The sequence below is a fragment of the Zeugodacus cucurbitae genome, chromosome 4 (genome assembly GCF_028554725.1).
Source record: "Zeugodacus cucurbitae isolate PBARC_wt_2022May chromosome 4, idZeuCucr1.2, whole genome shotgun sequence".
Lineage (NCBI taxonomy): Eukaryota > Metazoa > Arthropoda > Insecta > Diptera > Tephritidae > Zeugodacus > Zeugodacus cucurbitae.
In genome coordinates this window covers 27,291,448-27,304,191 of record NC_071669.1, presented here as the reverse complement: position 1 = coordinate 27,304,191, position 12,744 = coordinate 27,291,448, and the positions used below count along the sequence as shown (strand labels likewise).

At 35.0% G+C, this 12,744-nt stretch overlaps 1 pseudogene; it reads left to right on the top strand.

The window, feature by feature from the left end:
* The first annotated feature begins 159 nt into the window (after positions 1–159).
* On the top strand, positions 160–12,666 carry LOC128921448 (NADH-ubiquinone oxidoreductase chain 5-like; annotated as a pseudogene).
* Positions 12,667–12,744: the final 78 nt, after the last annotated feature.

Here is a 12,744-nt window from a genome sequence, read left to right as displayed (position 1 = left end):
CAATGTATGGAGCCTTAAAATCTTATGGTCCGACTTCGGGGCTTCCCGATGTCTTGCGATGAGGAAATCCAGCATTTATTAATTGCTACGGGAGTACCGCGAGCAAACGGGTAGAGCGTATGCACCTGATTATTATTCCGATGATAGCTAAGTTGGGAAATGAGTACTGGAAACTGGTACAAGCACGTGGATCGTGTGCAGCAAATAATCAACAGCACGTCGCCAAGAAGCACCAGACAATCACCTTTTAGAATTATGGCTGGACTTGAGATGCGATTGAAAGGAATACCACATTTACTCGAACTGCTGGAGGAATCAGCCATCGAAGAACTCGATGCAGAGCGCGAGGTAATTCGTCAGTTGACACGACACAATATTGCTAGGATTCAGGACAAAGGGAGAACATGCAACAAAAGGCAAAGAGCAGAGGTCGACTATAATAAAAACGAGCTAGAAGCCATCAAGCGAACGCAGTATGCTTGCCCCCGCCACGATGTCAAAATCGTGCTTGGCGATATTAACGCCAGGGTGGGTAAAGAAGGTGTCTTTGGCACAACAGTCGGAAAATTCAGCCTCCATGACGAAACATCGCCAAACGGTCTGAGGCTGATCGACTTCGCTGGGGCCCGAAATATGGTCGTCTGTAGTACCAGATTCCAGCATAAGAAAATACATCAAGCTACTTGGCTGTCTCCTGATCGAAACACGCGTAACCAAATCGATCACGTTGTGATAGACGGAAGACATGTCTCCAGTGTTTTAGACGTACGTACGCTCCGAGGACCAAATATAGACTCGGACCATTATCTGGTGGCAGCGAAGGTACGTACCCGCTTCTGTGCAGCAAAGAACGCCCGTCAACAAACACAAAGAAGGTTCGACGTCGAAAAGCTGCAAACGCAACAGACAGCCACGAAATACTCTACTCGACTTGCACTCCTGCTCTCTGAGAGCACTCATCAGCATCTCGGTATAAGGGAACTGTGGGAGGGCATCTCAAACTCACTGCGTACCGCTGCAACCGAAACCATTGGCTTTCGGAAAAGTCAAAAAAACAGCTGGTACACCAAAAGCTTCATCATGATTGGGAAGGACCTCTCCCAGCCGTTCGATACCAAACGAGGTTTCAGGCAAGGTGACCCACTATCGTGCGACTTCTTTAACTTGATGTTGGAAAAAATAATACGAGCTGTAGAGCTAAATAGAGAAGGTACAATCTTCTACAAGAGTGTACAGCTGCTGGCGTACGCCCATGATATTGATATCATCAGAAGCAACAACCGCGCCGTTTGTTCTGCTTTTTCCCGCATGGATAAGGAGGCGAAGCGAATGGGTCTGGAGGTGAATGAGGACAAGACGAAATATCTCCTGTCATCAAGCAAACAGTCGGCGCATTCGCGTCTTGGCTCCCACGTCACTGTTGACAGTCATAACTTCGAAGTTGTAGATAATTTCATATACCTGGGAACCAGTATCAACAACACCAACAATGTCAGCCTCGAAATCCAGCGCAGAATAACTCTTGCCAACAGGTGCTACTTTGGACTGAGTAGGCAATTGAACAGTAAAGTCCTTTGGAGGGACCAGGTGGAGAGCGACCTGGTTACACTTGGAATCTCCATCTGGCGCCGAACTGCGAAGGATAGAGAGGAGTGGCGCGCTCTCATCGATTCGGCTATAACCGGCTAAACGGTTGAACGCCAATCACATACATACATTTAAATTTGGTATATAAAATGATTTTTCTACTGCTTCTTCCGTTTTCTTGATGGAAAAGTGTCCGTGCCTATGTGCCATGTTGATGATTTCATTTTCCATAACTGTTGGAACTATCTTTGTGTATAGTCGCCGATAATCGCAACACAAACGTTTCCTTCCATCTTTCTTCGAAACTAATACCACTGGTGACGCATAATTTTAATTACTGCGTTTAATGATCCCGTCCTTCAACCACTCTTTAACTTGTTCATCTTCTTCCTGTCTATCGGCATATGACATCCGTCTGGGATTTTCGAATACTGGGTTGTCATCTGATAGTAAGATCTTCATCTCTACTAGCGAAACCGAATTGCTTGTACGAGTAGGCTTATAATTCGCTACCATTCTTCTTACTATAGTTGCTTGCTCTTTGTTGAGTTGTAAAATATCGACTTCATCCACAGGTACCTTTTCCATTCCTAAGAACATATACATGATTCCAAACTCTTCGCTCAGTTCGGCAATCCTGTTATCACCTTCATCAATTGGGTTGTTCTTAGCATCAGTGCTCAGACTCATGAATCAACTTCGAACTCGCTTCTGAAATGCTTAACTCTCTCGGCTCCTTAGCCACAGCAGCGTCCTCGCTCTCATTGTTTGCTACTTCCAAAGTCCTTCTAACACGGATCCGCTTGCGATACTTCCTAACAGCCTCCATATACTGCTCCTCATCTTCATGCACCCTTGCGCCCACATTTGATTTCACATCAAACCTCTTAGGCTTCGCTGACCCAACACTCCGATCTTTCCTTAATGTTCCAGTATTCACCTCCTCCTTGCTTTGTGTCTTTTCATCCACCTTCTTCTGCCTGAACTCGGCGCCATCTTGCGTAACGAATAAATCGACTTGTCTCAGAACGTCGTTACCAATCACGAGCGTATATTTGATGTCTCGCTCTCTCACTACGTGAAAATTTACATTCAATTTTATGTTGTCTATCTTGATGGATGTGGTAAAGCTTCCTATTGTTCTAAGTTTGCTGGTACCGATACCCATCAACTGTCGCTGTTCTCTACTTGAGTCAACGTCCAGACTAAGTATGTTTACCGTATCGTAACGTATAATACATAAGTCGCTACCTGTGTCGATGAATGTCAACGCAGATTTTCCGTTGAAATTTACATCCTTAAAAATCAATCCACTATATTAGGCTTGAGTCATTTAACCCTATCATTGTTCGAAGTTTGGACGAAGTCAATGAGTCCTCAACATCTCGGAGAGTAAAGTTGTTGTAATCGACTCTAACCTCACACACACTCCGTTGGCTTGCTATCTCTTCCACATCAGTTTCGGAACCGTCACTCACAGTCAGGCCGATATCAAAGAACGTATAATAATAAGAAGGAGCAAATGTTAACTCGCAACTTTTTGAGTGCGAAATTATAAGGGAACATCGAAAACTCGCCACTTCGAAAGAAAAAAGTACACCACAGGATCAGCGAACTGGGAACAATGATACAAACAGACGCAAGTGATCTGAACAAAACACTGACTAAGGCGCGCGCATTTTCATTTTCCCTATAGCGCAGATTGTAAACGCGAAGGAGTTAACGAAATGCGGTTCCGAGCATTTACGTTCGAATTCATCTTTTCATCATCTTTTTTTTTTAAAGGATTTTTTGAAGATCTACTTTTATATAGTAATTTCAATAGCATATTTTCTTTATTTTAATAATTATAATATTTCATGAAAATATTTGCTCATCTGCCAAAAATCCAGCAAAACGTTTATGCCAATGAACGCAATTCAGATTCACGCACACATTAATCAATACACATACGCTTGTCGTCACTTTTGCCTTTTCCTCGAGTACAGTTGATGGTCGATGGCAAGGAGGGGTCGAGGCGGAGTGGTCCCCTAATGATCCTAATGATATATTTATTACTGGATTAAATTATACAGAATTGAACAAAATTTAAGAATTATTGTGAATTCATATATTCTTATTTAAATGACCCCTTAATATATCAATATTTCACAATACAAATAGATATCTAGCATTTAAGAAAACCCTGCGTTGAAACGCCTCTGCCCATGGTGTTGTGTCGAAGGTGTAACGGCGATTTTGCGCGAAGGCGGCGTGACGCTACATTGTGTTGTTGTAAAGTTGTAGCAAAATGTTGCAAATAAGTAAATGACCGCTTCCCTTACCCCTGACAACTTTGCCAACAAACATACAGATGTGCTCACATACATATTGATGTCGAATTGTGCGAGTCGACGAGAAATTGACAAAAATATTTCAAATCGACAATCGAGAAGCAATGTCGGCTATGTTGTCACATTTGTTTCTTTTGCAGGGTTTTGTTCTTGAATTGTGACATACGCTACTTTTATAGTAATGTAATGTTCGATTTGCCTACGTTTCATGCCGCTGAGTTTCAGCTAAAATAGGCTAAATCGGAAACAAAGGATAAGGGATATGCATTCATCTGAACATTGATTTTCAAGCCTCCACAGAATTTATTCAAGAATCTTTTATATTTGGGAAGGGCTATGTTGCCACTTTTCACTTCTGATGTGAACAATCTTGATTTTTAGCATCGTCGTGAAGAAATAACTTGTGGGCGGCTTGTATATGCGGGGGTCAATGGCAATGGTCGCATTATCATCATACTAAAACGATTTTTGCTTTACCAGGCGCCCATAAAAAGAAGTGCGACGCTGAGTTGCGAATTCACGCACTTTACTTTTTGGAAGACGCGCGTTCCTTATGAATGAAATTGTTTTTGTTGTGGCAGAAACATTTAAATGTTCTAATTAGAATACATATGTAGCGCAAGCGCAAATATTGACCAATCATAAAGCACTTGCGCATACGATTGGTTGTTGTTTGTGTAACTTGCGCGTTTTTTATTCATTTTTTGCAAGTAATTGTTAGAAGGAATTGTGAGGAACATATGTACGTGTGTATGCTTGCATGCGTGTACATCTCTTTTGGCATTAGAAAAAATATGGAATTCAGTATAAACTTACACACATACTTAATTATATGAATTTACTTTGCCATAGACAACTAGAAATCAATGTGATCAGTGGACCTGCTGGCATAGGGCAACTTTATGTTGCAACTTGAAATATTTTGCTGAAGTTCAAATCCCGCCAGAAATTCTACAATTTTATTTTTATTTTCATGTTTTTTTTTATTTTATTTTACTTTAAAATTAATCAGAATTACTTTGATTATTTTTACATTCTCCCATAAGTTAATTGCTTTTTATTACAAATTTATCTAATATTCCCTAATGCATATGAGCAAGATCAGCTGCGCAAGCAATCTCTGTTCTCATGTTCCTTTATATTGTGGTATACACTTGCTTGGTTCCCTTATCGAGTGGTAAACATATTCGATTTGTTCCCCTTTTGAGTGGTGTGTTCCTTTATAGTGTTCGAAATTTTTTCGATGTTCCCTAATGTCAAATAACATTTTGGCATAGCTAACATTTGCTCCTTCTTATTATTATGCGTTCTTTGCTTTGTCCAAGGTTGTATGTGTATCACCGGTTTTCTGAATTTTGTTTGATAGCAAATGGAGTTCCGTACTACAATAGAGTTCTAGAAACCATTGAAATTTTGTGGTGTTGTGAAATGTACTACAATAGATTGCATTGAACACACCGAAAGCTTTAAGCTCTTCTGCCACAATCATATGTTTTCTGACATTTTGACATACAGAAAGTAAATTAAATTCAAAATTAATTGAAATCAAAAAACAAAATTTGAAAAAAAAAGATATGAAAAATGTGTAATATGTATGTAATAATATGTAATATGTAATAATTGTATTGGACAATAATATTTTAAGATTGCTTGAAGTTATAACTAAGTCAGGAAATATTTAAATATTTTGAAATCCAGATCGCAGATCGTGGATCGCGAGTTAAATATTGAATGTTTAGCATATTTTGTGATTTACAAGTCCGAATTGATGAAATACAACAGTGCCAAAATTTTAAAATTAACTTTATTTTAAATAAATGAACATGAATTATACTGTTTACAACAGAATCTTTGCCAGAGTTATGCAACGTCCAAATATTGGATACATATTGGAACAATAGCCAAACATGATTTTCTTAGGTTTTCTTCCGAAATTTTATGAAAAAATGTACGAAAAAATAAAAAAAATTTCTTATGAAAACACTAACAACATCGTATAAATATTGACGTAATATACATATATCGAACGTCTAGCAGTCGCGAAGTAATCCATCAATATTCAATATAAATCGCGATCCAAATATCACGATACATATTGAAGGTGTAGCAGGCCCCTTCGAGACAACACATGTACAGAGCCGCTTTGATAGAAGGTCGCCTATTAATAATAGCACTTGATTGCTAAATATTGATATATGGATTATTTAAGTAAATATGTTATTATATATATTATTTAAAATCAAGGGCCACAGCACCCCCGACCCTTCCTTGCGAAAGACCATCCCACTTGTTTCTTTCAATTGTACTAGCGTAAAATCAAAAGTATCGACAACCCAAGAATGATAGAAGACAAGATTACGACAGGCGTTTACAGTTAGCTTTTTTGGGTTTTGAGTTCCTGTTGAGTGACAACTTTCACGACCCCGAACACGCGAGCAAAACAAAATTGCACGGTGGTACAAAACAATAAAACCAAAACAAAGAGCTGAAGTCAAGGCTAGTGCTTAATTATTATTTAAAATTATAAGTGAAAAATGTATTAACTTGAAAAAGAAGTCCGTAATAGCGGAATTAAACAACAATAGTACAAAACGTCGTCTATGAAGATTTTTTTCACTTTTTCACTTTTTGGTTTTCACCAACCAGCAAAATGGCGAATTTTTTGTAACAAAACATATGTATAATTTTAATTATAAATATGCATTATTATATTGGATCATTTTATAAATGAAGATTTTAAGAATTACGTTCATTATGATATTTTATCTGCACATTATTCAATTTGGTTCACTATGTTTCACATTTCCGTTTTCCATTTGACAATTCTTCTGTTGCCTATTCCCATTCGTGGGTCGTGAACGTTTCAGCCTGTCGTAATCTTCTCTTCTATCATTCTTGCGACAACCGTATCTGTATGAATGAATGTGTGCTTGAATATGATTTGCGTTCAGACCAAAAGTATTTTATTGAATTGTTGGCAGACGAGCAAATATTTTCATGAAATATTATAATTATTAAAATAAAGAAAATATTCTATTGAAATGACTATATGAACGTAGATCTTCAAAAATTCTTTTTAAAAAAAGATTATTAAAAACGTTTCAGCATTACAGAATTCGAACGTAAATGGTCGGGACCGCATTTCGTTAACTCCTTCGCGCTTACAATCTGCGCAATAGTTAAAATGGAAATGCGCGCGCCTTAGTCAGTGTTTTGTTCAGATCACTTGCGTCTGTTTGTTTCATTGTTCCCAGTTCCCTGATGCTGTGGTGTACTTTTTTCTTTCAAAGTGGCGGGTTTTCGATGTTCCCTTATAATTTCGCACTATAAAACTTGCGAGTTAACATTTGCTCCTTCTTATTATTATACATTCTTTGCCCAATAGCAAAGAACGTATAATAAAAAGAAGGTGCAAATGTTAGCTATGCCAAAATGTTATTTGACATTAGAGAACATCGAAGAAATTTCGAACACTATAAAGGAACACACCACTCGAAAGGGGAACAAATAAAATGTTTACCACTCGATAAGGGAGTGTTTACCACAATGTAAAGGAACGTGGGAACAGAGATTGCTTGCGCAGTTGATCTTGCACATGCGCATGAGGGGATTTTAGGAAAATGTATAACAAAAAGCAATTAACTTATGGGGAGAATATAAAAATAATCAAGGTAATTCTGATTAATTTTAAGTAAAATAAAATAAACAAGTAAGGAAAGGCTAAGTTCGGGTGTAACCGAACATTTTATACTCTCGCAATTTATGTATTTAACTTTATTTATATTATATAATACATAATTTAACCCACATATTCATCATATGTATTGTGTAAAGTTCATTGAAAGTTGGAAACCCTAATATTAGGTTAGAAGCACCGAGGTCCTCATGTTCGATATATGGGGCCTTGAAAACCTATGGTCCGATTTCGGCGATTTTTAGAATGGGGCTTCCACACTATAAAGGTAGTATTTGTGCAAAGTTCTGCATCGATACCTTCACCAGTGCTTACTTTATATATTGTAAAGTAAACGATTTAAATCGGTCGAGTAGTTCCTGAGATATGATTTTTGACCCATAAGTGGGCGATGCCACGCCCATTTTCCATTTTGTAAAAAACATCTGGGTGCAGCTTCTATCTGCCATTCCTTATGTGAAATTTAGTGTTTCTGGCGTTTTTCGTTTCTGAGTTAACTCACTTTTAGTAAGTTTCAACCTAACCTTTGTATGGGAGGTGGGCGTGGTTATTATTCGATTTCTTTCATTTTTGGACTGTATTAGGAAGTCGCGAAAAAAAAACTGCAGAAAGTTTGGTATATATAGCTCTATTGGTTTGCGAGATATGTACAAAAAACTTAATAGGGGTCGGGGCCACGCCCACTTCCCAAAAAAATTACATCCAAATATGCCCCTTCATAGTGCGATCCTTCATACCAAATTTTATTTCCATAGCTTTATTTATGGCTTAGTTATGGCACTTTATGTGTTTTCGGTTTTCGCCATTTTGTGGGCGTGGCAGTGGTCCGATTTTGCTCATTATCGAAAGCAACCTTCCTATGGTGCCAAGAAATAAGTGTGCCAAGTTTCATCAAGATATCTTAATTTTTACTCAAGTTACAGCTTGCACAGACGGACGGACGGACAGACAGACATTCGGATTTGAACTCCACTCTTCACCCTGATCACTTTGGTATATATAACCCTATATCTAACTCGTTTAGTTTTGGGTGTTACAAACAACCGTTATGTGAACAAAACTATAATACTCTCTTTAGCAACATGTGTTGCGAGAGTATTAAAACAAGTAAGGAAGGGCTAAGTTCGGATGTAACCGAACATTTTATGCTCTCGCAATTTATTTATTGAACTTTATTTATATTAATAATACACAATTTGACCCACATATTCGTCATATATATTGCATAAAGTCCATTGAAAGTTGGAAATCATAATATTAGGTTGGAAGCACCGAGGCCCTCGTGTTCGATATATGGGACCTTAAAAACCTATGGTCCGATTTTGGCGATTTTTAGAATGGGGCTGCCACACTATAAAAGTAGTATTTGTGCAAAGCTCTGCACCGATATCTTCACTAGTGCTTACTTTATATGTGTATTGTAAAGAAAGCGATTCAGATAATCTTCAAAGTTCTGGTATATAGGAAGTAGGCGCGGTTGTGAAGCGATTTGGCCTATTTTCACAACATATCATTGGGATGTAAGGAAACTATTATAAACCAAGTTTCATTGAAATCGGTCAAGTAGTTCTTGAGATATGGTTTTTGACCCATAAGTGGGCGATGCCACGCCCATTTTCCATTTTGTGAAAAAATCTGAGTGTAGCTTCCATCTGCCATTTCTTATGTGAAATTTAGTGTTTCTGACGTTTTTGGTTAGTGAGTTAACCCACTTTTAGTAATTTTCAACCTAACCTTTGTATGGGAGGGGGGCGTGGTTATTATCCGATTTCTGTCATTTTTGGACTGTACAAGGAAATGGAAAATTTGAAAGTAGTTTAATTCCTACTTTATTTTTAATTTTAGGATGAGGATATCAACCAGAACGTTTACAGGCTGGTGTTTATTTATTATTTTACACTTTATTAGTTTCTTTACCTATATTGGTTGGGATTTTTTATTTATATAATACTTTAAATACTATAAACTTTTATTTATTGGGTAATTATATATTTAATTATGATTTGTTGTATTTAAGTTTAATTTTAGCCTTTTTAGTTAAGATACCAATATTTTTGGTTCATTTATGGCTACCTAAAGCTCATGTAGAGGCTCCAGTTTCAGGATCAATAATTTTAGCTGGCATTATATTGAAGTTAGGAGGATATGGGTTATTACGAGTGTTTTCTTTTATACAAATGAGAGGCATTAAATATAATTATATTTGAGTTAGTATTAGATTAGTAGGGGGGGTATTGATTAGTTTGGTTTGTTTACGTCAAACTGATTTAAAGGCTCTTATTGCTTATTCTTCTGTAGCTCATATAGGTATTGTATTAGGGGGTCTTATAACTTTAACTTATTGAGGTCTTTGCGGATCTTATACTTTGATAATTGAAATTTCTTTATTGAATAGAATTGTTAGTTGATCTTGAGTTACTATAATTTCTTTATCTTTACTATCTTTTTTTAGAGCTGCATATACATTATATTTATATGCTTATAGTCAACATGGTAAGGTATTTTCTGGCGCATATTCATTTAGAGGGGGTAAGATTCGGGAATATTTGCTATTATTTCTTCATTGGTTTCCTTTAAATTTATTAATTTTAAAGAGAGATATTTGTTTATTTTGACTTTAATTAATCTAAATAGTTTATTTAAAATATTGATTTGTGGTGTCAATGATATGAGTTAGTCATTTTAGATCGTGAAATATTTATCAATTTGTAGAATTAGATTTTTGGTTTTAATTTCTATTAGAATCAATTTTTTTTTGTCTAGTTTGTTATTTTTAATAAATGATTATACTATCTTTTTGGAGTGAGAAGTTGTAAGTTTAAATTCAGCTAGAATTGTAATAACCTTTTTATTTGATTGAATAAGTTTATTATTTATATCTTTTGTTCTATTAATTGCTTCTTTAGTTATTTATTATAGAAAGGAGTATATGAGAGGTGATTTAAATATTAATCGTTTTATTATATTAGTTCTTATATTCGTTATATCTATAATGTTATTAATTATTAGTCCAAATTTGATTAGAATTTTATTAGGGTGAGATGGGTTAGGATTAGTATCTTATTGTTTAGTTATTTATTTTCAAAATGTTAAGTCATATAATGCTGGCATATTAACAGCTTTATCCAATCGGATTGGGGATGTCGCATTTTTATTAGCTATTGCTTGAATGTTAAATTACGGGAGTTGAAACTATATTTTTTATTTAGAAGTTATGAAAAATAGAGTAGAAATGGAAATTATTGGGGCTTTGATTATATTAGCCGCTATAACTAAGAGTGCTCAGATTCCATTTTCATCTTGATTACCTGCTGCTATAGCGGCTCCTACACCAGTTTCTGCTTTAGTTCATTCTTCTACTTTGGTGACTGCTGGGGTTTATTTATTAATTCGATTTAATATTTTGTTGAGAGGTAGATGATTAGGGGATTTATTATTATTATTATCTGGTTTGACTATATTTATAGCTGGATTGGGGGCTAATTTTGAATTTGACCTAAAAAAGAGTATTGCCCTATCTACTTTAAGACAATTAGGATTAATAATAAGAATTTTATCTATAGGATTTTATAAATTAGCTTTTTTTCATCTGTTAACTCATGCTTTATTTAAGGCTCTTTTATTTATATGTGCTGGAGCTATTATTCATAATATGAATAATTCTCAAGATATTCGTTTGATAGGAGGACTTGGTATTTATATACCATTAACATCTGGTTGTTTTAATGTTGCTAATTTAGCGTTGTGTGGTATGCCTTTTTTAGCTGGGTTTTATTCTAAGGACATAATTCTTGAGATTGTTTCTTTAAGTTATATTAATATATTTTCTTTCTTTCTATATTTTTTTTCTACTGGTTTAACTGTTTGCTATTCTTTTCGATTGGTCTATTATTCAATAACAGGTGAATTAAATTGTGGTTCTTTAAATATGTTAAGAGATGAGGGATGAATTATGCTTCGTGGGATGAGAGGTTTACTAGTAATGAGAATTGTGGGAGGTAGTATGTTAAGTTGATTGATTTTTCCTACACCATATATAATTTGTTTGCCTAGTTATTTGAAGTTGTTAACTTTGTTTGTTTGTATTGTGGGAGGTGTATTAGGCTATTTAATTTCAAATGTTTCTCTATTTTATTTTAATAAATCTTTAAGTAATTATGTTAGCAGTTATTTTTTTGGTTCTATATGATTTATACCTTATATCTCTACTTATGGGATTATTAACTATCCCTTGATTTTAGGAGGAAGAGTATGTAAATCTTTTGATCAGGGTTGATCAGAATTTTTAGGGGGTCAAAATTTATATAACGAATTAGGGAAATATTCTCAACATATATTTGTTATACACAATAATAACTTGAAGATTTATCTTTTATTATTTGTTTTATGAATTACTTTCTTGTTTTCTTTCTTTTTAATATTTTATTCAAATAGCTTAAATGTAGAGCATAACACTGAAGATGTTAGGGTAATTATGTAATTTTTGGATATAGTGAATTAGTTTTAGTAATTTATAAAAATAGTAAAATTTTGTTTTTACAATGAAAATGTAATGTTTTTGCTAAACTATATAAACAGAAGTACAAATGGAGTTTAACCATTAAAAGATAAAAGTTAGCAGCTTTTTCTTGAACGTCATACTTCCTTAATTGGAGAATAACTTCAATTCTATCATTAACAGTGATAAGCCTCTTTTTGGCTTCAATTAAAAAGATTTAGTAAATAATTAATTTTATACATTTAGAGAATAAGGGTATTAAATACCTAAGATTAGGTCGAAACTAATTGCAATAAATCGCTTCATATTCTGTTTAAGGTAGATTGAGAATATCAATACTTTTTGAATGCAAATCAAATGTTATAATTAACTACAACCCTAGGTTTAGTTTGATCAGTTTAATATTCCTTGATTTCATTCATGATATAATCCAATAATTAGAATAATAATGAAAATAATTGAGGTAATTGTTCATATGAAGATGTCTGAAGTAGAGATAATTAGAACTATAGGTAAAATAAGAGCAATTTCTACATCGAAAATTAGAAAAATAATAGTGATTAGGAAGAATCGAAGTGAGAAAGGTAGGCGTGAAGATGACTTTGGATCAAATCCACATTCAAATGGAGAAC